General features: G+C 46.2%; 1 pseudogene; it reads right to left on the reverse strand.

The window, feature by feature from the left end:
• LOC115159838 (SKI family transcriptional corepressor 2-like) overlaps window positions 1–21,485 on the reverse strand; it is a 40,963-nt pseudogene extending 19,478 nt beyond the window's left edge.
• Between the last annotated feature and the right edge of the window lie 2,099 nt (window positions 21,486–23,584).

Below are 23,584 nucleotides of genomic sequence, written 5' to 3' on the forward strand. Positions count from 1 at the left end.
TGCGAGGGGTTAGGGGTTAGGGTGTGAGGGGTTAGGGTATGAGGGGTTAGGGTGTGAGGGGTTAGGGTATGAGGGGTTAGGGTTAGGGGTTAGGGTATGATGGATTAGGGTTAGGGTGTAAGGGGTTAGGGTACGAGGGGTTTGGGTTAGGGTACGAGGGGTTAGGGTGTGAGGGGTTAGAGTGTGAGGGGTTAGGGTGTGAGGGGTTAGGGTACGAGGGGTTAGGGTACGAGGGGTTAGGGGTTAGGGTTAAGGTGTGAGGGGTTAGGGTGTGAGGAGTTAGGGTGTAGGGTGTGAGGGGTTAGGGTGTGAGGGGTTAGGGTACGAGGAGTTAGGGTGTTAGGGGTTAGGGTACGAGGGGTTAGGGTATGAGGGGTTAGGGTGTGAGGGGTTAGGGTACGAGGGGTTAGGGTATGAGGGGTTAGGGTACGAGGGGTTAGGGGTTAGGGTATGAGGGGTTAGGGTGTGAGGGGTTAGGGTACGAGGGGTTAGGTTTAGGGGTTAGGGGTTAGGGTGTGAGGGGTTAGGGTATGAGGGGTTAGGGTGTGAGGGGTTAGGGTATGAGGGGTTAGGGTGTGAGGGGTTAGGGTGTGAGCGGTTAGGGTGTGAGCAGTTAGGGTGTGAGGGGTTAGGGTAGGAGGGGTTAGGGTTAGGGTACGAGGAGTTAGGGTGTTAGGGGTTAGGGTACGAGGGGTTAGGGGTTAGGGTATGAGGGGTTAGGGTGTGAGGGGTTAGGGTACGAGGGGTTAGGGTATGAGGGGTTAGGGTACGAGGGGTTAGGGGTTAGGGTATGAGGGGTTAGGGTGTGAGGGGTTACGGTACGAGGGGTTAGGGTTAGGGTAAGAGGGGTTAGGGTGTGAGGGGTTAGAGTGTGAGGGGTTAGGGTGTGAGGGGTTAGGGTGTGAGGGATTAGGGTATAAAGGGTTAGGGTGTGAGGGGTTATGGTGTGAGGGGTTAGGGTGCGAGGGGTTAGGGGTTAGGGTGTGAGGGGTTAGGGTATGAGGGGTTAGGGTGTGAGGGGTTAGGGTATGAGGGGTTAGGGTTAGGGGTTAGGGTATGATGGATTAGGGTTAGGGTGTAAGGGGTTAGGGTACGAGGGGTTTGGGTTAGGGTACGAGGGGTTAGGGTGTGAGGGGTTAGGGTGTGAGGGGTTAGGGTGTGAGGGGTTAGGGTACGAGGGGTTAGGGTACGAGGGGTTAGGGGTTAGGGTTAGGGTGTGAGGGGTTAGGGTGTGAGGAGTTAGGGTGTAGGGTGTGAGGGGTTAGGGTGTGAGGGGTTAGGGTACGAGGAGTTAGGGTGTTAGGGGTTAGGGTACGAGGGGTTAGGGTATGAGGGGTTAGGGTGTGAGGGGTTAGGGTACGAGGGGTTAGGGTATGAGGGGTTAGGGTACGAGGGGTTAGGGGTTAGGGTATGAGGGGTTAGGGTGTGAGGGGTTAGGGTACGAGGGGTTAGGGTATGAGGGGTTAGGGTATGAGGGGTTATGTTTAGGGGTTAGGGGTTAGGGTGTATGGTGTTAGGCTGTGAGGGGTCAGGGTGTGAGGGGTTAGGGTGTGAGGGGTTACGGTACGAGGGGTTACTGTACGAGGGGTTAGGGTACGAGGGGTTAGGGTGCGAGGGGTTAGGGTGTGAGGGGTTAGGGTGCGAGGGGTTAGGGTATGAGGGGTTAGGGTGCGAGGGGTTAGGGTTTGAGGGGTTAGGGTGTGAGGGGTTAGGGTGCGAGGGGTTAGGGTATGAGGGGTTAGGGTGCGAGGGGTTAGGGTTTGAGGGGTTAGGGTGCGAGGGGTTAGGGTGTGAGGGGTTAGGGTGTGAGGGGTTAGGGTGTGAGGGGTTAGGGTTAGGGGTTAGGGTGTGAGGGGTTAGGGTGTGAGGGGTTAGGGTGTAGGGTGTGAGGGGTTAGGGTGTGAGGGGTTAGGGTACGAGGAGTTAGGGTGTTAGGGGTTAGGGTACGAGGGGTTAGGGTATGAGGGGTTAGGGTGTGAGGGGTTAGGGTACGAGGGGTTAGGGTATGAGGGGTTAGGGTACGAGGGGTTAGGGGTTAGGGTATGAGGGGTTAGGGTGTGAGGGGTTAGGGTACGAGGGGTTAGGGTATGAGGGGTTAGGGTATGAGGGGTTAGGGTTAGGGGTTAGGGGTTAGGGTGTATGGGGTTAGGCTGTGAGGGGTTAGGGTGTGAGGGGTTAGGGTGTGAGGGGTTACGGTACGAGGGGTTACGGTACGAGGGGTTAGGGTACGAGGGGTTAGGGTGCGAGGGGTTAGGGTGTGAGGGGTTAGGGTGCGAGGGGTTAGGGTGTGAGGGGTTAGGGTGTGAGGGGTTAGGGTTAGGGGTTAGGGTGTGAGGGGTTAGGGTGTGAGGGGTTAGGGTGTGAGGGGTTAGGGGTTAGGGTATGAGGGGTTAGGGTATGAGGGGTTAGGGTACAAGGGGTTAGGGTGTGAGGGGTTAGGGTAGGAGGGGTTAGGGTATGAGGGGTTAGGGTACAAGGGGTTAGGGTGTGAGGGGTTAGGGGTTAGGGTGTGAGGGGTTAGGGTGTGAGGGGTTACGGTACGAGGGGTTAGGGTATGAGGGGTTAGGGTGCGAGGGGTTAGGGTGTGAGGGGTTAAGGTGTGAGGGGTTAGGGTGCGAGGGGTTAGGGGTTAGGGTGTGAGGGGTTAGGGTATGAGGGGTTAGGGTATGAGGGGTTAGGGTTAGGGGTTAGGGTATGATGGATTAGGGTTAGGGTGTAAGGGGTTAGGGTACGAGGGGTTTGGGTTCGAGGGGTTAGGGGTTAGGGTTAAGGTGTGAGGGGTTAGGGTGTGAGGGGTTAGGGTGTAGGGTGTGAGGGGTTAGGGTGTGAGGGGTTAGGGTACGAGGAGTTAGGGTGTTAGGGGTTAGGGTACGAGGGGTTAGGGTATGAGGGGTTAGGGTGTGAGGGGTTAGGGTACGAGGGGTTAGGGTATGAGGGGTTAGGGTACGAGGGGTTAGGGGTTAGTGTATGAGGGGTTAGGGTGTGAGGGGTTAGGGTACGAGGGGTTAGGGTATGAGGGGTTAGGGTATGAGGGGTTAGGGTTAGGGGTTAGGGGTTAGGGTGTATGGGGTTAGGCTGTGAGGGGTCAGGGTGTGAGGGGTTAGGGTGTGAGGGGTTACGGTACGAGGGGTTACTGTACGAGGGGTTAGGGTACGAGGGGTTAGGGTGCGAGGGGTTAGGGTGTGAGGGGTTAGGGTGCGAGGGGTTAGGGTATGAGGGGTTAGGGTGCGAGGGGTTAGGGTTTGAGGGGTTAGGGTGCGAGGGGTTAGGGTGTGAGGGGTTAGGGTGTGAGGGGTTAGGGTTAGGGGTTAGGGTGTGAGGGGTTAGGGTGTGAGGGGTTAGGGTGTAGGGTGTGAGGGGTTAGGGTGTGAGGGGTTAGGGTACGAGGAGTTAGGGTGTTAGGGGTTAGGGTACGAGGGGTTAGGGTATGAGGGCTTAAGGTGTGAGGGGTTAGGGTACGAGGGGTTAGGGTATGAGGGGTTAGGGTACGAGGGGTTAGGGGTTAGGGTATGAGGGGTTAGGGTGTGAGGGGTTAGGGTACGAGGGGTTAGGGTATGAGGGGTTAGGGTATGAGGGGTTAGGGTTAGGGGTTAGGGGTTAGGGTGTATGGGGTTAGGCTGTGAGGGGTTAGGGTGTGAGGGGTTAGGGTGTGAGGGGTTACGGTACGAGGGGTTACGGTACGAGGGGTTAGGGTACGAGGGGTTAGGGTGCGAGGGGTTAGGGTGTGAGGGGTTAGGGTGCGAGGGGTTAGGGTATGAGGGGTTAGGGTGCAAGGGGTTAGGGTTTGAGGGGTTAGGGTGCGAGGGGTTAGGGTGTGAGGGGTTAGGGTGTGAGGGGTTAGGGTTAGGGGTTAGGGTGTGAGGGGTTAGGGTGTGAGGGGTTAGGGTGTAAGGGGTTAGGGTACGAGGGGTTAGGGTTAGGGTACGAGGGGTTAGGGTGTGAGGGGTTAGAGTGTGAGGGGTTAGGGTATGAGGGGTTAGGGTGCGAGGGGTTAGGGTTTGAGGGGTTAGGGTGCGAGGGGTTAGGGTGTGAGGGGTTAGGGTGTGAGGGGTTAGGGTGTGAGGGGTTAGGGTTAGGGGTTAGGGTGTGAGGGGTTAGGGTGTGAGGGGTTAGGGTGTAGGGTGTGAGGGGTTAGGGTGTGAGGGGTTAGGGTACGAGGAGTTAGGGTGTTAGGGGTTAGGGTACGAGGGGTTAGGGTATGAGGGGTTAGGGTGTGAGGGGTTAGGGTACGAGGGGTTAGGGTATGAGGGGTTAGGGTACGAGGGGTTAGGGGTTAGGGTATGAGGGGTTAGGGTGTGAGGGGTTAGGGTACGAGGGGTTAGGGTATGAGGGGTTAGGGTATGAGGGGTTAGGGTTAGGGGTTAGGGGTTAGGGTGTATGGGGTTAGGCTGTGAGGGGTTAGGGTGTGAGGGGTTAGGGTGTGAGGGGTTACGGTACGAGGGGTTACGGTACGAGGGGTTAGGGTACGAGGGGTTAGGGTGCGAGGGGTTAGGGGTTAGGGTGCGAGGGGTTAGGGTATGAGGGGTTAGGGTGCAAGGGGTTAGGGTTTGAGGGGTTAGGGTGCGAGGGGTTAGGGTGTGAGGGGTTAGGGTGTGAGGGGTTAGGGTTAGGGGTTAGGGTGTGAGGGGTTAGGGTGTGAGGGGTTAGGGTGTAAGGGGTTAGGGTACGAGGGGTTAGGGTTAGGGTACGAGGGGTTAGGGTGTGAGGGGTTAGAGTGTGAGGGGTTAGGGTGTGAGGGGTTAGGGTGTGAGGGATTAGGGTATGAGGGGTTAGGGTGTGAGGGGTTATGGTGTGAGGGGTTAGGGTGTGAGGGGTTAGGGGTTAGGGTATGAGGGGTTAGGGTATGAGGGGTTAGGGTACAAGGGGTTAGGGTGTGAGGGGTTAGGGTAGGAGGGGTTAGGGTATGAGGGGTTAGGGTACAAGGGGTTAGGGTGTGAGGGGTTAGGGGTTAGGGTGTGAGGGGTTAGGGTGTGAGGGGTTACGGTACGAGGGGTTAGGGTATGAGGGGTTAGGGTGCGAGGGGTTAGGGTGTGAGGGGTTAAGGTGTGAGGGGTTAGGGTTAGGGTACGAGGGGTTAGGGTGTGAGGGGTTAGGGTGTGAGGGGTTAGGGTGTGAGGGGTTAGGGTATGAGGGGTTAGGGTTAGGGGTTAGGGTTAGGGTGTGAGGGGTTAGGGTGTAGGGTGTGAGGGGTTAGGGTGTGAGGGGTGAGGGGTGAGGGGTTAGGGTACGAGGGGTTAGGGTGTGAGGGGTTAGGGTACGAGGGGTTAGGGTATGAGGGGTTAGGGTGTGAGGGGTGAGGGGTGAGGGGTTAGGGTACGAGGGGTTAGGGTGTGAGGGTTTAGGGTATGAGGGGTTAGGGTGTGAGGGGTTAGGGTGTGAGGGGTTAGGGTGTAAGGGGTTAGGGTACGAGGGGTTAGGGTTAGGGTACGAGGGGTTAGGGTGTGAGGGGTTAGAGTGTGAGGGGTTAGGGTGTGAGGGGTTAGGGTGTGAGGGATTAGGGTATGAGGGGTTAGGGTGTGAGGGGTTATGGTGTTAGGGGTTAGGGTACGAGGGGTTAGGGGTTAGGGTATGAGGGGTTAGGGTGTGAGGGGTTAGGGTACGAGGGGTTAGGGTATGAGGGGTTAGGGTACGAGGGGTTAGGGTGTGAGGGGTTAGGGGTTAGGGTGTGAGGGGTTAGGGTGTGAGGGGTTAGGGTGTGAGGGGTTAGGGTGTGAGGGGTTAGGGTACGAGGGGTTAGGGTGTGAGGGGTTAGGGGTTAGGGTGTGAGGGGTTAGGGTGTGAGGGGTTAGGGTGTGAGGGGTTAGGGTGTGAGGGGTTACGGTACGAGGGGTTAGGGTACGAGGGGTTAGGGTGCGAGGGGTCAGGGTGTGAGGGGTTAGGGTGCGAGGGGTTACGGTATGAGGGGTTAGGGTATGAGGGTTAGGGTACGAGGGGTTAGGGTGTGAGGGGTTAGGGGTTAGGGTGTGAGGGGTTAGGGTGTGAGGGGTTAGGGTGTGAGGGGTTACGGTACGAGGGGTTAGGGTACGAGGGGTTAGGGTGCGAGGGGTCAGGGTGTGAGGGGTTAGGGTGCGAGGGGTTACGGTATGAGGGGTTAGGGTGCGAGGGGTTAGGGTATGAGGGGTTAGGGTGCGAGGGGTTAGGGTGTGAGGGGTTAGGGTGTGAGGGGTTAGGGTTAGGGGTTAGGGGTTAGGGTGTGAGGGGTTAGGGTGTGAGGGGTTAGGGTGTGAGGGTTAGGGTTAGGGTACGAGGGGTTAGGGTGTGAGGGGTTAGGGTGTGAGGGGTTAGGGTGTGAGGGGTTAGGGTATGAGGGGTTAGGGTTAGGGGTTAGGGTTAGGGTGTGAGGGGTTAGGGTGTAGGGTGTGAGGGGTTAGGGTGTGAGGGGTGAGGGGTGAGGGGTTAGGGTACGAGGGGTTAGGGTGTGAGGGGTTAGGGTACGAGGGGTTAGGGTACGAGGGGTTAGGGTGTGAGGGGTTAGGGTGTGAGGGGTTAGGGTATGAGGGGTTAGGGTGTGAGTGGTTAGGGTGTGAGGGGTTAGGGTGTAGGGTGTGAGGGGTTAGGGTGTGAGGGGTGAGGGGTGAGGGGTTAGGGTACGAGGGGTTAGGGTGTGAGGGGTTAGGGTATGAGGGGTTAGGGGTTAGGGTATGAGGGGTTAGGGTGTGAGGGGTTAGGGTACGAGGGGTTAAGGTGTGAGGGGTTAGGGTGTGAGGGGTTAGGGTGTGAGGGGTTAGGGTGTGAGGGGTTAGGGTATGAGGGGTTAGGGTACGAGGGTTAGGGTTAGGGTGTGAGGGGTTAGGGTGTGAGGGGTTAGGGTGTGAGGGGTTAGGGTTAGGGTGTGTGGGGTTAGGGTTTGAGGGGTTAGGGTGTGAGGGGTTAGGGTGTGAGGGGTTAGGGTTAGGGGTTAGGGTATGAGGGGTTAGGGTGTGAGGGGTTAAAGTTAGAGTCAGCGAGGTAGACCTACGGAACACAGGGAAGGGGGAGTTTCCCTTCAGAGCGTGGAACTCCTGTTCTAGTCGTCTTCGTAGGTTGATCTGTTCCAATAGAACCTTCTGGAGTTCCTCTTTCTCCATGTTCTCCACATCCTCCTTTAGTGGCACGGGAGAACTTCCATCTTGAGTTTGATCCCCTGGAAAGGAGGAAAGAAAATACATTTTGAGTATGAATGAAGCATACAATATGACATATATTATATATATATATATATATATATATATATATATATATACATATTATCCCTATATATCCCTATATATTATCCCTCTAATAATCTGTAGTCCTCTGATTGCAATGTAACCATTGGCCTGTAGGTGTCAGTCTAACTGCATATTTCCACCTGTCTGGAGCCTAGACTGGCTATGATCTTCTATTGCCCTGTCTACTGTATTCTCAGAGAACTACTGTCATTTACATTCTCAATGGTCATTGCGTTCGTAAAGAACCACATGTTTGTAAATGTTAAATGTCAAACTGCACTAATAATCTCATTATAATCATGCCCACTATTCATTTGACTGAATATATCGGTCAGACAATATGTTGTTGCATTATGCTATAAACCAATCAATAATCATGGAAAACGCTTGATCATGTAAATAACTAATTAAACCACTTGGTGAATACGTTAAATACTTTCCCTAAAATGCTTGAAATATAATTGACTTGAAACAATATTTTCGTTATTATGCTGTCTGTAAAACCTATTGTTCTGGCTGCAGTCTATAGTGTCTGTAGCCGTGCTGCGTTGGTAACAGTGGATTTGTATTACTGTAGTCCTGTAACCATGATAACCATATTGTTCTATCACTCTTCTACAATGTTAGTGTCGTTTCCATTATGGCCTGATTTCTTCATCTATGAACCTGAAAATGTCTTGTGTTTGTGTCTGAATTCTGACAATGTGGCAAATCAAATGGCTTAAATGAAGCGATCCAGCACATTTGTGTATATAATCTCCCCCTCTCTCTATGTATAATCTCCCCCTCTTTCCATCTCTCACTTTCTCTCTCTCTCTCTCCCTCTCTCTTTCCCTCTCTAGTCATTTCATGTCTTGCCTCCTTAAGCCTCCCAACACTTCCCTCATTTGGAACGGCCTGCTCTCGCTCTCTCGCTCTCTCGCTCCTCTCCTCTCTCTGTCTCATTTGACAAGCAAATCAGCAGACAGTGCCTCAGGATAACAACCTCGTTTGACAGTCAATTAACCGTGAATAGTCAAAGCCAAGGCAGTTTGCATTACATAAATGGAAAATTAGATTATTTTTCTCCCAAGAAACAGCCCTCTCCTTAAGACAGAGTCTGAGAGTCTTTGGAATCAGAACTTCTAATCACGTCGTCCATCGCCCAGGGAGACGTTTAGCAATCAGACAAAGGTGGTCTCATTTAATTTGTTTCGTGTAATTTTTTGAAATAAATTCTACATTATGTGAGGATATCATTATGGGCTACATAATAAGAATGTTGGCATAGATGTCATAAAACCCTTTTAATGTCTCTGTGACAGATATAAAAGGCAATAAGATGTGATCTTTGTAATGAAAGGTTTTGCCAAGGGAAAAGGCAATTATATGGGTTTGATATTGTTGAGATGGAGATTGTCACCTTCCCTGTGTTGAGCTGATTGTCTTGTTGAACTGTAATGGCTCCCTGTAGAACACATTCTAGAACTGTAATGGCCCCCTGTAGAACACATTCTAGAACTGTAATGGCCCCCTGTAGAACACATTCTACAAAACATTCTGGACCACATTGGAACACTGGAAACAGCCGTTGTTCCGTTGCACAGTCTATCAGCTAGTCCATCTATTTATGTATCTCTAGTAATCCCTAAACCTACAGTATGGTCTGGGAGAGGAGAACGAGTCTGCTGTTCTCCTTGTCTAGATAAAAGTCTGATTAAAGTGATGGTTTTATCTGTCTTGATAAACCAGTTAGAAAAGTTAGATATTACAGAGGAGGTTTATCTGTCTTGATTAAACAGTTAGATATTATAGTAGAGGTTTATCTGTCTTGATTAAACAGCTAGATATTATAGTAGAGGATTTATCTCTCTTGATTAAACAGTTTGATATTAAGGAAGAGGTTTAATCTGTCTTGATTAAACAGCTAGATATTATAGTAGAGGTTTATCTGTCTTGATTAAACAGCTAGATATTACAGTAGAGGTTTTATCTGTCTTGATTAAACAGTTAGATATTATAGAGGAGGTTTATCTGTCTTGATTAAACAGCTAGATATTACAGTAGAGGTTTTACCTGCCGTCTCTCTCCAGTACTCTGGGCCAGATGATTCTGTCTCTGATACAAAGAAACTGCTGGGCTCTTTGTTTTCATCAAGAGGAGAATGAGAGAGGAAGAGGAGAACAGAAGGACATTCATTCATCTGTTCATAAGGGAACAGAGCTGATTTGGTCACCTGCACACAGAAAACTGGTAGAAAGGAACCAATGTCTTCAAACCAATAAGATGAGGAGGTAACGCTACTCACGAGCTGTGTTGGAGTTTTCTTTGGTTGTGTAAACAGGCAGTCCATGGTCTCTGCTTTTATGAGTCTGAGAACACAGAGAGAGACAGAGGTTTTAACATCTACATGTCAGAGATAGTGTTGAATAATGCTACCCACAATAGAACCACTGGTGTCCTGGGATAGAGAATGCTGGTGTACATTACAATAGCTCCTGGCTTTCACAGACTTGGAGAGTCAATGGAGTGTAACAATTCTCCTTTTGGCCTAATATTGTCTATCATGAACAATACTCTTACTATAAGCCTGTAGTGTTACTAACCAATGGGAAGCTTGTAGTGTTACTGTCCAATGGGAAGCCTGTAGTGTTACTAACCAATGGGAAGCCTGTAGTGTTACTATCCAATGGGAAGCCTGTAGTGTTACTAACCAATGGGAAGCCTGTAGTGTTACTATCCAATGGGAAGCCTGTAGTGTTACTATCCAATGGGAAGCCTGTAGTGTTACTAACCAATGGGAAGCCTTTAGTGTTACTATCCAATGGCAAGCCTGTAGTGTTACTAACCAATGGGAAGCCTGTAGTGTTACTATCCAATGGGAAGCCTGTAGTGTTACTATCCAATGGGAAGCCTGTAGTGTTAATATCCAATGGGAAGCCTGTAGTGTTAATATCCAATGGGAAGCCTGTAGTGTTACTAACCAATGGGAAGCCTGTAGTGTTACTATCCAATGGGAAGCCTGTAGTGTTACTAACCAATGGGAAGCCTGTAGTATTACTATCCAATGGGAAGCCTGTAGTGTTACTAACCAATGGGAAGCCTGTAGTGTTACTAACCAATGGGAAGCCTGTAGTGTTACTATCCAATGGGAAGCCTGTAGTGTTACTATCCAATGGGAAGCCTGTAGTGTTACTAACCACTGGGAAGCCTGTAGTGTTACTATCCAATGGGAAGCCTGTAGTGTTACTAACCAATGGGAAGCTTGTAGTGTTACTATCCAATGGGAAGCCTGTAGTGTTACGAACCAGTGAGAAGCCTGTCGTGTTACTAACCAATGGGAAGCCTGTAGTGTTACTATCCAATGGGAAGCCTGTTACTATTAACCAATGAAGAGACTGTGAATGTCTCCTTCATTAGTGTTATTAGACTGTGAATGTCTCCTTCATTAGTGTTATTAGACTGTGAATGTCTCTTCATTAGTGTTATTAGACTGTGAATGTCTCTTCATTAGTGTTATTAGACTGTGAATGTCTCTTCATTAGTGTTATTAGACTGTGAATGTCTCTTCATTAGTGTTATTAGACTGTGAATGTCTCTTCATTAGTGTTATTTGACTGTGAATGTCTCCTTCATTGATGTTACTATTTGACTGTGAATGTCTCTTCATTAGTGTTATTAGACTGTGAATGTCTCTTCATTAGTGTTATTAGACTGTGAATGTCTCTTCATTAGTGTTATTAGACTGTGAATGTCTCCTTCATTAGTGTTATTAGACTGTGAATGTCTCTTCATTGACGTTACTATTAGACTGTGAATGTCTCTTCATTAGTGTTATTAGACTGTGAATGTCTCTTCATTAGTGTTATTTGACTGTGAATGTTTCCCTCATTGATGTTACTATTTGACTGTGAATGTCTCTTCATTAGTGTTATTAGACTGTGAATGTCTCTTCATTAGTGTTATTAGACTGTGAATGTCTCTTCATTAGTGTTGTTATTAGACTGTGAATGTCTCTTCATTAGTGTTATTAGACTGTGAATGTCTCTTCATTAGTGTTATTAGACTGTGAATGTCTCTTCATTAGTGTTATTAGACTGTGAATGTCTCTTCATTAGTGTTATTAGACTGTGAATGTCTCTTCATTAGTGTTATTAGACTGTGAATGTCTCTTCATTAGTGTTATTAGACTGTGAATGCCTCTTCATTAGTGTTGTTATTAGACTGTGAATGTCTCCTCACTTGTATTAGTACAACGCGACTGTTTCCCCTGGTTGGGGACCAACTCCGTTGGCCTTGTTAATGTGGAGTCGACAGGTTCCAGATTAGAAAGGCTAACAGGCAGAAAGTGACAAGGAGAGAACCGATATATTTTGACCATTAAACAATACCGGACTGTTCTTCCTATCAGGGATCAGAGCACTGTGGATGTTTCATTTCTTCAGGGAGACGCCGCTATCAATCTCTTTATGCATATTACATCAGCCAGCCTACAGCGCCAATTAAATAATAATTAGTTAAAGTGCCTTAAGGGAATATTTACATTTTTGTAGGCCTGGTCCTCCAGTGGCAGCGGGGTGTGTGTGGGGCTGGGGAGAGAGAGTGTGAGACTGGCAGGGGGAGCAGGAGGAGATGCAGGCAGGCTACTGCTGCTCTGGTCCTGGCTGTGATCTGCAGGGCTGCAGGGGAAGGTAACCGCCTCTTTCTCTCCTCTCTCCCATAGTCCTGATCCTTCAGTCAGCCCTCGGAGGTGCAGGCTGCTGTGTGTCTGTGGTGGGGTTGGTCTGTTGAAGCATTCCTCTTCCTCCTCATCCTGCTTGGTCTCTACATCCACCTCTCCTTCCTCCTCACTCTCTCCTCCTTCTCCCTCTTCCTCCCCCTCTCCTCCGCTCTCAGAGGCGTAGCTGCAGCTGGTGGCGGGGGACAGGTGGCGATCTGAACCAAACTCCTCCAGGTTTCCATGGAGCTTGGCGATGCTCTCTGCATCCTTGACGACGGGTCGGAAAGCGGAGTGGTAGGAGGCTTTCCTGGCCTGGAGAGACGGGACGTCCAGCAGCTTCAGCCAGCCCTCTGAGGTCACAGGGCGCAGATCAGAGGTCAGGGGGGAGGAGTCAGGGTCAAACAGGCCTGACCTGGGTGTGGCCCTCATGTCTGGCCCTGCCCTTGGCTGTGAGGGCTCTGATAGGTCAAGGAAGGCCTGCCTTAGGGAAGGGCTCTCGGCCAATGAGGACAGGGTGTTGACGGACGGCTGTGGCTGCAGGTAGGTGGGCACCGGGAGGCCCCCAGCGGCCCTAGGGGGCCAGAACATGCAGAACGGAGGGTAGAAGGTGTCTTTACGACCGGGCCACAGCAGACCTGACAGACCAGTGTTCTTCTGTCCTCCAGCCACCTCACTGTCATCTTTCTTCTGCTGACAGAGGCTGAAGGCTGGGAAGGAGTAGGGGCTGGGGAACAGGGAGGTGGGGGGGAACTTCTGCAGCATGCCGAACCCTTTACTGGGCACAGGGATCACCGGGTAGCTGCGAGGGTTCTTATGGGGAGACAGGCTGCTTCCATCCAGGTCCTCCTCATCCTCAAAGCGGCTCCTCTTCTGGACCAGGTCAGGGGTCATCATGTGGGGCAGACCAGAGTTCACAACCTTTCCCGGCCCCATGGGGGAGCAGTGAGATGAGGGTAGACACCGCTTCCTGCTGCCACCATTAAACATGGCCTTCACGTCCTCCCAGGCAAACGCCAGGTCATCAGGAGGGGTTTTATCTGACAGCTTCAGGTGGCGTCTCCAGGAGTTGAAGTTAGCAGCGTCCGGCTGGGTGTACTTGGCTTCAGGAGTACGATGAGAGTGGAAGATGAACTTGTTAGGAGAGAAGTACATGTTGCAGTAGGAACACTTGATGCACTTGGCTCTGCTGCTGTTGTAGCGTGCTGGGATGAAGTTACCACGGCTACCCCAGGCACACTCGTGTGACACATCAAAGGCGAAGTTGTCGGGCAGTTTGGGGGGGTTGTTCTCCCCCAGGAAGGACTTACAGAGCCGCTCCGCCTCTCGCTTGGTGATCATGCCACAGCGGCGGGAGGAGATGGGCATGGCGCCAGCTCGCCTCAGGATCTCCAGCTGGACAGGGGTGCACTGAACACAGGTGATACCCAGCGCCACGCGACGGTTGTGGATCTCGTTATAGCTGTAGTTCTTCAGCAGGGTGTTGGAGATCTGGGCCAGACACAGCCGCTCCTGATGGTCGATCACCAAGGAGACGATAGGTACACCATACAGAACCACTTGACCCACCTGGTTGGGCTTCAGGGAGGAGGAGTGGGGGGGGTCTGGGGGGGGTCAGGGGCTCCTGCTGGAACGAGCTGGGGGGGGGTCGTCATGGTAGCGCTGGTGTTGGTAACCAGGAAGTAGGTTGTGTTACCGTGGAGTCGGTCCTCCTGTCAGTCTGTCTGTCTGGATGATACTCTGCTGGAAAACCAAACACACATTAACATTTAAGTTCAAACTGCACATCAGCCAGACAGATTTTCAGTTCAAATAATTATAATGATTATTACTTTTATTATTATAGTTATATCAAATTTTCATTATCAAAATAAAATAGATGCCTAATGGTGAAGAACTCGCCGATGATTGAATAGCAATACCACATTTGATTTCTTATGTTTCTTATTTGTATTATTTTATTATAAACATTAAATTAAGTTTGTATTGTAGGCGTTAAATGTTCAACCTTTTCTCGCATTTTGCAGAGTAAGTTTAATGCAACTCCCGCCTGAGCTCGCTGCGTATTCGACTTTAACGCTTAAAGACACGATGTCGCATGAAGACAAGAAGTAGCCGAACTGTTTTCAACAAATGCATATCTGGGAGAATTATAGAGACAAACCATCATTAGGCATTACTCGTAAAAAAAAAAAAAAACAATAGTTATTTTACTTAGGGGTCATTTGTTGATAGCCCACAAATGTACAACGTTGATAAAAAGTTATAGAATTGCAACTGAACATGACGAAATTAAAAATAAAAATAATTGTAATTTAACAGAACTTCCATTTCGTTGATGTTCATACATATTTTGTATTTCAAATGTTTGGTCAGAACACTGGAGAATATATAACACCTCATTCTGAGAGGCAGTATAGAACCAATTATTAATAGTATGTATTATAATAATATATGACCTGGCTTGGTGTGAACTCTGCTGAATAATTATGTAATTTGTCACGCGTAACATTATAGGACAAAATACAGGTTGACCTGCAGATCAAACAGACATGTGAGGGTCATCCCGGCAGGACCTAGAGTAGATACACATCAACGACATGATAGCCTACTGACAAGATGTGCAGTGGAGAAGGTCGAGGTATTTTACTGTGCAAGATATTCTAAAATAAAAGGCTCTATATTATATCGCAAAAGGTGATCGGTATGCTAGTGATTTTCAGCAGATTTAGACCAGAATTCATTTTCAATATAATACAATTCTAATAATTATTGCTCATTGATGCCGATAGCCACAAAACTAATATTTAATACTCATAATAATAACAGGCCTACTCATAATAATAATAATAATAATAATATCAAAAATAACAATGTAGGCTAATAACACAATAATACACGTCAAACCTCAATTGTTACACTGTGGACAAAATAGGATATCTTACCTCCTCTATAGCGTGATGACAGAAATCCAAATGTTACGAAAATAAAGACATCCCTTATCTCTCGCCCAAAACAAACGATACATTAAAAACCACGCGCCTTACAAAACTGACGTAAATTAAGTCCGAATATTGAAGAAGATATAATATGTTGTTGTATAAAATAATATTAGAAGAAGAGAATATATGTTGTTCTATAAAAGAAAGTTACCAGTCGGTGATGAGTAAAGTGCGCAGCGCGCTCTGGCTTATTCCCTTTAAAGGACAAGGCGCGTGTCTGGAGGCAGGCGGTGTCGGACGAGACTTGATTGGCGCGTGGCTCTGCCCCTCTTTCAGCTCCGTACTTTCCGCCAGGAGCCAATGACGTTTCACTAACTGACACTCAACACTCTAAAGAGACTAATGCAGGAGCCTGGCCCCGGGGCTAAAGACGGGCTGTACACCTCCAATCTGAATGAGGACTCTGACTCACAAATCCACAAACAGCAGATATGTAGCAGGCTTACCAACAACGAGATGAACAATAAGTAGGTCGATGTCACTAACTAAAATGCTGCTGTGACCTATTTTAGACGGTGTCGGTCCTACATCACAGAACTCATGGCGCTATGTAACTCAAACATAACCTGGAGTAGGCTAAAACACTTTGTAAACCTAAATCGCGTATAGGCTAACAATTGTAACTAATATAATCAATATGCCTTCAGGTAATTCTATATTGCACTTTATTTGTCCTAAGCAAATTTGCCTTTCAAAAGATTTCTCTACCAAGACCGCGAAACATGCTTTTATAGGCTACCAAATATGTTTTAAATTTACAGGCCTGTACGACCTGTCACATATGGGCCGTCATCACAATATTGAATAGGCCTATGAATGTCTGGTAAATTAACATTGTTTCATAAATACATGGAAGAAATTGTACATTTATGATTTCCCATGCAGGAATACAATGAACTGTGTGCCAATATGCTTCTAGCTGAACCAAGCAATTAAATTTTATTTAAATGTTCACTATTTATTGATTGGCCATATGATCAAATAACATTTTATTGGTCAAATTCACGTGTTTAGCGGATGTTATTGCGGGTGTCGCGAAAAGCTTGTGACACCTTCTGTCAGCTGACTGGGTAGTGAACATGTAATGTACATTATGCTGATTGTTAAAATCACTTAACTGGTTTCATGTTTACTGGCGTGAGTATTTATCAAGTTTCTAATTGTCGTCATCATGAAGAGATAATTTCGGGGTTTCCATAAATTGTCTGTTAAAGACCACATAGGCAACATTCAGAGAAATCCATCCATCAAGTTTCCAAGCGGAGATGAGAGGAGAAGATGAGACAGAAAAGGTAATAAAGAGCGGCTATTTCTTCATCATTGTAGAAGGCCGCATATGTCTCACCATGTCTCCCATCACTAACAATACAGGGCGGAAGAGAGAAACAGTTAATCTGAAACAGATTAAGTGTTTGTAGCCGGAACACCTAATCAATTACCTAAACAGTTTATTGATGCAAATAGTATTGATATGTAGTCAGATGACGTCAGCAACACTGGATCAAACCGATTATAATTATATGAATTAACGACAACTAGGATGAATTACCAACAAGAGGTTCAGGTTTGACTGGATACATTTAATCATTGAGATGGAAGAACGGTATAATATAGCCTAGATATTCCAATAAAATATTTGTTAATATTTATAAATAAAAATAAATGCGATTTCAGTGAATAGAATAAACCCCTTTACATTTACACTACTTTGATTGCAAATAATATTCAGCATTTTATTAAATAAATACATTCAATGTAATATTACATATACTACACTTATCAATCAATTCGTTTGTTTTCGGAATGGAATGATCATTTTGCTTGTATTATATTCCCCTGCCTTCATGTTAATAAATATGAACAGATCGCTGTTGGCCTAAACCGGACCTGGTGACAGCAGCACGCAGGGCGAGCCCCATCTGTTTCTCTTTAGACCAATTTAGATGTCATTGCTCGAGCTTTTGTCTCGCCTCCGCAGAGGCACCGGAGCACGCGGCCAGGCAGCAGCATCAACCGGCAGGAGCTTCCCACCGTCCAGGGTTAGAATGGTATAGCTAGGACTATAGGAGACTAGGCTGTATAGTAGAGTCACACCGTCCAACACACTCAGGGTGTGAGTATATACGCATATGAATGACAATGGTAACAAAAAAAATAGAGAATTATTTATTGAGCCAGGGAGGAATACATGTTTAAGTATTGAATAGTTCTACACTTAATAGGAAAATCCGATTTCATTAAACCAATACACTATTGGCTCAATGCAATGTTCACTGCATTGGATTATTTAAAACGAGCATTTTACTTTAACAGGCTAAATTAAGTCAAGATAATATCATCAAATAATATGTATTATTTCTGTTACACTTTAATAGCCTATATTTATTTTCCTTTCAATTAACAAACTTTAATTTGGACGCTTTGCACCAGTGTAGAAGTAATGATGGGCCTGTGAAGTGTGCCAACAAATACTAGTGGAAGGAAGATAATTATACTATATAAATATGGGCTATATATAATATTTTATACTGGACCATTTGAAGTGCGAAATCAATTCATTGTCCATTTTGATAATGCATGACGTGTCATGTCAGTGACGGTCTCCCTACTGTGAAATTAATCATGCGTTTAAAACAGAATAGCTGTTTGACCTCGCAGGGTCAATAAGAAACAACGTTATAAATTAAGAGTTACAAGACTAAGTGATACGGAGACGTTTAACTTCAAATCAGTCAACAAATGAACAGCGCCCGGGGTGGGTCATTATCATATAGAAATACATCATCTGATCTCCTCCAGTAAAACATCATTAACATCTGATGCCAGAGATTAGGCCGCGTGTCTTTTGGCGGCAGAAGGGCGCGTGGGAGCAGTGTATTTTGGCTACATTTGCTTTTGTTGGAGAATTATAATGCAGACCTATAGATTTTCTTTTTTTTTTGCCATTTTGATGTTATATCACAAGTAGGCCTAGGCTATATGTAGATTAGGAAGTGACATAGGTTATTGCTAATGCACGAGCACAATTGACCTGGATTTTAATCCTTATTTAATGCTGCGGTCTATCACTAAATTACAAGACCATGTGTGTTTTCATCTGTGAAGATTTACCCTGCAGTATAATCTAGATTAATCTAATCTGGGTTTCATTGAGGAAAGTGTCAGTGTTGTTTCCTAATAACTGTTTCCTATTCTTCTTCTTCTTCTTCTTCTCCTTCCGTAGCTTGATTAAAGTAGCCTATCAGATAAAATGTCTTGGTGTGGTGGTGGGCTCTGACGTCATGATGTGGCCTTGCTACACGTCCAGATTTGTGTGTAAACATAAATGTTGAATTATAAAACCATGACGCCTTTATTAAAAAAAAAAATACTGCTGGCTACATGAGCACAATAACAACATCTGGAAGTGGACTGAAACCTTTTGGTTGAATTTAATTATGTAGCCTAAATTTACTTCTTGAAAGTCAGGCCACACGTGCAGTAGATCGAGGCTATTTTATTCAGTTACGAACACATCCCTAAATCACATGGATATATTCCACAATACATACATACGAACACATCCCTAAATCACATGGATATATTCCACAATACATACATACGAACACATCCCTAAATCACATGGATATATTCCACAATACATACCTACGAACACATCCCTAAATCACATGGATATATTCCACAATACATACATACGAACACATCCCTAAATCACATGGATATATTCCACAATACATACATAGTCCTACCTCTCCCTGACGTCGGTAGAAAAACGTCTTCTGACGCAGGAGAGTTGCTCAGTCAGAAATCTGCAGGTGGAGGGAAAAACAAAGCACATGTCAAAATACAACTGGTCACAAATCAATTCTGAACAATTGAATGAACAAATGAAATCTGAATCAAACTTTAGTAGGTCTGTTGAAGCTGCTATAGCAGTGCAGGATAGAGCGTGCTAGTGGGAGCACTGTTAACCAGATGGTTCTGCCTAATGCAACTCATTTCACCACCAACATGGTAACATATTATTATGGACCCACACTTTTAGAAACAAAAGGCTTCTTTTGGGGTTCTATATAGACTCTTTAGAGGCGCCATATATGAAGCGATAGCCTTTTGGTTTATTTTGAGAATAAGAGTGTTTAAGAGTGGTTTAACCACAGAAAGAGAAGGCTGATTCACTGAGCCATATCCCATCATAATAATTATTGATGGACTTTTTGCTATATAATAATTAAAACACCACTCCACATGGAATTCCTTTGAGCTGCAGCAAACAAACTCCTGAAAGTTTAAGTGGAGATTAATCAATTAGAGACAGACCGACAGACAACGTGGCGCCCAGCCGGCATCAGATTTCAGAGGACATTTAGTCTCTCTGTTTTACAGACTCCAAGGTCGTTATAGTTATGCTATAGTATGTACATAGTATAGTTATAGTTCCAGGTATTCCTTCCTGAACATTGAGACTGTCTCAAGGATGCAGAGCCCACAACCCAAATCACGTGTCTGTAAGACGGGCAGCACCTTTTAGCAGGTGCATGCCTGACAACGAAACTTTTCAACGAACTCAAGGAAAGTACCAGGACAGCTCATGCAATGAAACTATGAAAATAAAACATATGTATGCCTACTCTATCAGTATGTGTGCAAATGTAAACGCGGGAAACACATGTGAGGTGATAGAATTGGGCCATAAATGTCTGTTCATTCATGTTATCCTACCGCAATAATTGATGCTGTCCTGTTGAAGCCACAAATCAATTATATCGAATGAAACGGTTATATGTTGAAATCTATCATTTCTCTCAGAGGTGGTCAGTGGAAAATAGTCACTGAATCAAATCAGAAGAAAGATTCCAAATCGAATATATCTTCTGACTAAATAGTCAAACCAACATCGGATGATACTGTAAATATACACATTTATATTTACATTTATATGTATTATATTAGATTATATCTTACCTTCTGTCTAGTAGATGTACAATTCCTCAGGTATAGGTGGTCGGTCTGATGTGCCATCAGAATCATACCGGTTTACCCCTCTGTCTCCTCTCTCAGGTGAAAGTACCTGGGGTTTATAGCGTGACTATCATAACATATGGGACACAAAACAACTGGACTATTTTATCGAATAGTTTTCTTGTGACCAGGTTACGCTACATTTTACTATACAGGTGAAAAGCATAGCACGCGATATTTGTGACATTACTGAGCGCATGCGATTAGATAATGGGAGGAGCTATGAAGATATTATTCAGCCAATAAGCTGCCACCGCTCCACACAGATATTATTCAGCCAATAAGCTGCCACCACTCCACACAGCATGCAGTCAACACCACCAAACCAAACCTGGACTAGGAGGGCTGTTTGAGTCCAGCTGTACAACTAGGAGATCTGTTATAGCTGTACCAGTACCAGGTGTTCTGTTATAGCTGTACCAGTACTAGGTGTCCTGTTATAGATGTACCAGTACTAGGTGTCCTGTTATAGATGTACCAGTACTAGGTGTTCTGTTATAGCTGTACCAGTACCAGGTGTTCTGTTATAGCTGTACCAGTACCAGGTGTTCTGTTATAGCTGTACCAGTACCAGGTGTTCTATTATAGCTGTACCAGTACTAGGTGTTCTGTTATAGCTGTACCAGTACTAGGAGATCTGTTATAGCTGTACCAGTACCAGGTGTTCTGTTATAGCTGTACCAGTACCAGGTGTTCTGTTATAGCTGTACCAGTACCAGGTGTTCTGTTATAGCTGTACCAGTACCAGGTGTTCTATTATAGCTGCACCAGTACTAGGTGTTCTGTTATAGCTGTACCAGTACTAGGAGATCTGTTATAGATGTACCAGTACTAGGAGGTCTGCTTGATCATTTTAGGATGTGTTTTATCTTCACGTCAGACCTTTGTATCATCTTAATGAACATGTTTGTTCAGAGCCAGTAATGTTGTCTGATCTCATCACCAGGCCACTCTGCTGCCATCCCGCACTGACGCTACAGTCCCGTCTCTCTCAGGTCCTCTCCTCCTTCCACGGCTTGTAAACAGCTTCCTCTTACTATGGCCTGTAAACAGCTTCCTCTTACTATGGCCTGTAAACAGCTTCCTCTTACTATGGCCTGTAAACAGCTTCCTCTTACTACGTCCTGTAAACAGCTTCCTCTTACTACGTCCTGTAAACAGCTTCCTCTTACTACGTCCTGTAAACAGCTTCCTCTTACTACGTCCTGTAAACAGCTTCCTCTTACTACGGCCTGTAAACAGCTTCCTCATACTACGTCCTGTAAACAGCTTCCTCATACTACGTCCTGTAAACAGCTTCCTCTTACTACGGCCTGTAAACAGCTTCCTCTTACTACGTCCTGTAAAAAGCTTCCTCTTACTACGTCCTGTAAACAGCTTCCTCTTACTACGTCCTGTAAAAAGCTTCCTCTTACTACGGCCTGTAAACAGCTTCCTCATACTACGTCCTGTAAACAGCTCCCTCTTACTACGGCCTGTAAACAGCTTCCTCATACTACATCCTGTAAACAGCTTCCTCATACTACGTCCTGTAAACAGCTTCCTCATACTACGTCCTGTAAACAGCTCCCTCATACTACGGCCTTTAAACAGCTTCCTCTTGCCTCGTCCTGTAAACAGCCTCTAAACCCTAATGAGGCTGTTAGCTGTTATTGACAGGACTCTTAGTGTAGCCGGACACTAGAGACAGGAAGCAGATAAATCAGCCTGTTGTTTTATATTGATGAGGAGGTTTAATCACCTTGGTACTCTGCTGCTGTGGTCACTGGAACATTGTTAGTTTGAAGTGTGGTCAGGGGAAGAGAGGTTAATGAACGATTCAGAGACTTACTTTCTATGTCACAAAAAAAGCTTCATCATTAAGGGTTAGAGGGTTATCCCCAGTGATATCAGGGGCTTCATCATTAAGGGTTAGAGGGTTATCCCCAGTGATATCAGGGGCTTCATCATTAAGGGTTAGAGGGTTATCCCCAGTGATATCAGGGGCTTCATCATTAAGGGTTAGAGGGTTATCCCCAGTGATATCAGGGGCTTCATCATTAAGGGTTAGAGGGTTATCCCCAGTGATATCAGGGGCTTCATCATTAAGGGTTAGAGGGTTATCCCCAGTGATATCAGGGGCTTCATCATTAAGGGTTAGAGGGTTATCCCCAGTGATATCAGGGGCTTCATCATTAAGGGTTAGAGGGTTATCCCCAGTGATATCAGGGGCTTCAGCAGTAAGGGTTAGAGGGTTATCCCCAGTGATATCAGGGGCTTCATCATTAAGGGTTAGAGGGTTATCCCCAGTGATATCAGGGGCTTCATCATTAAGGGTTAGAGGGTTATCCCCAGTGATATCAGGGCTTCAGGTTAGCCTGATACAATTAAAAGCGTTAGAGCATCACCGGTGTTCCTTTCCTGTGTCGTCTATCACAGTGAGATAGGGAGGGTCTGAGCCATAGATATTTCTATAGCTCTGGGTATTGTGTGGTCGGTCTCCCTGGACTATCCTAGCCTAACAGAGAGTCTGGTTTCACTGTCACACCAGGATTCTTCCCCTCTCTGCTTCCCAGACTACCAGCATTAATTGTGTAATCCCATGATCCGTGTTGTAATTCCCTGAAAGATATATCTGAGAATAAAGAAAACAGATTATATTGTTTACTGTAGTTATTGTTCTGGTCCCACAGTCAGAAAAACAAAAGTAGCAAAGGACGAAGAGGAAGTGTTCTTTTGAGATGATTCCACTGGAACCTTCCCTCCATGTCTGGGATATACTGCTGGTCACTGTTGGAGGTTTAGGGTTCGGCGTAGGGGTGTTGTTTTTCACATTGTTTTGGTATGCCTACATTAAGCAAAAAAAAAGTCATTTAAATGCAACAGTAATAATATAAATTCTAATACAAAATAAATGAATACTCCATTAAATTAATATTTTCATTAGCGTGCAACAACATTAATTTGTCTTTTCATTTTTAATTATTTGATATTTATGTTAAGTGTATTTGCCCTGAGGGGCTTGACAGTGTAGATAGTAATGTATTTGAGTGGGGCCACGAAGCGAACAGGTAAACTGCAGGTCTAATGGTAATAATTATTGTTTAGCTGCTCGGCTTCATATGGTCGTTAAATAACTCTGCCATTATCTGCCTTGGTGAAATGGGTTTAGCTGTGGTTCTGTCTTGGTATGTTGGGTTTAGCTGTGGTTCTGTCTTGGTATATTGGGTTTAGCTGCGGTTCTGTCTTGGTATATTGGGTATAACTGTGGTTCTGTCTTAGTATAATGGGTATAACTGTGGTTATGTCTTGGTATGTTGGGTTTAGCTGTGGTTCTGTCTTGGTATATTGGGTATAACTGTGGTTCTGTCTTGGTATAATGGGTATAACTGTGGTTATGTCTTGGTATGTTGGGTTTAGCTGTGGTTCTGTCTTGGTATAATGGGTTTAGCTGCGGTTCTGTCTTGGTATATTGCGTATAACTGTGGTTCTGTCTTAGTATAATGGGTATAACTGTGGTTCTGTCTTGGTATAATGGGTATAACTGTGGTTCTGTCTTGGTATAATGGGTTTAGCTGTGGTTCTGTCTTGGTATAATGGGTTTAGCTTTGGTTCTGTCTTGGTATAATGGGTATAACTGTGGTTATGTCTTGGTATAATGGGTTTAGCTGTGGTTCTGTCTTGGTATAATGGGT

The sequence above is a fragment of the Salmo trutta genome, chromosome 23 (genome assembly GCF_901001165.1).
Source record: "Salmo trutta chromosome 23, fSalTru1.1, whole genome shotgun sequence".
Lineage (NCBI taxonomy): Eukaryota > Metazoa > Chordata > Actinopteri > Salmoniformes > Salmonidae > Salmo > Salmo trutta.